An 834-nucleotide genomic window follows, 5' to 3' on the forward strand; every position below is an offset into this window, starting at 1 on the left:
GTCATAATCTCGCGGTTCATGGGTTTGAGCCTTGCGTCAGGCTCTGTGCCAACAGCTCAGAGCCTGGAGCCTGCTTCGGATTCTGTGTCTCCCTCTCTGTTCTGTCCCTCTCCCACTCAGTCTCTGTCTCTCCCTCCCTCCCTCAAAATAAACAAACATTAACAATTTTTTAAAAATTGTAGCTAGTTACCATATAGTACAATATTGGTTTCAGGAGTAGAATTTAGTGACTCATCACTTACATATAACACCCAGTGCTCAACACAAGTGTCTTCCTTAATACCCATTACCCATGTAGCCTATCCCCTGCCCACCTCCCTCCAGCAACTGTTTGTTCTCTATAGTTAAGAGTCTCATATAGTTTGCTTCCTTTTTTTTTCTTTCCCTTATGTTCATCTATTTTGTTTCTCAAATTCCACATATAAGTGAAATCATATGGTATTTGTCTTTCTCAGATTTATTTTGCTTAGCATAAAAAATATGGAAGCTTCATGAATTTTCATGCCATCCTTATGCAGAGGCCATGCTAATCTTCCCTGTATTGCTCTGACTTTAGTATATGTGCTGCCAAAGTGAGCACTGAACTGTAAAGATCCTTTTTCTCTTTTTCTTAATATTTATTTATTTTGGGAGGGACAGAGAGAGGGAGAGAGAGAGAGAGAGAGAGAGAGAGAGAGAGAGAGAGAGAGAATGAGAATGAATCCCAAGCAGGCTCCATGCTATTAACACAGAGCCCCACATGGGGATCAATGTCACAAACCATGAGATCATGACCTGAGCCGAAAGCAAGAGTTGGACGCTTAATGGGCTATGAACCACCCAGATGCCCCCGAA

The 834-nt window shown here is 42.0% G+C and overlaps 1 non-coding gene across 1 annotated transcript; it reads right to left on the reverse strand.

Annotated features, from left to right (window-relative positions):
* Positions 1–473: 473 nt before the first annotated feature.
* Positions 474–580, reverse strand: LOC123596549. Its single transcript, XR_006711725.1, has one exon. It is a non-coding gene; the product is annotated as a U6 spliceosomal RNA (small nuclear RNA).
* Positions 581–834: the final 254 nt, after the last annotated feature.

The sequence above is a fragment of the Leopardus geoffroyi genome, chromosome B1 (genome assembly GCF_018350155.1).
Source record: "Leopardus geoffroyi isolate Oge1 chromosome B1, O.geoffroyi_Oge1_pat1.0, whole genome shotgun sequence".
Lineage (NCBI taxonomy): Eukaryota > Metazoa > Chordata > Mammalia > Carnivora > Felidae > Leopardus > Leopardus geoffroyi.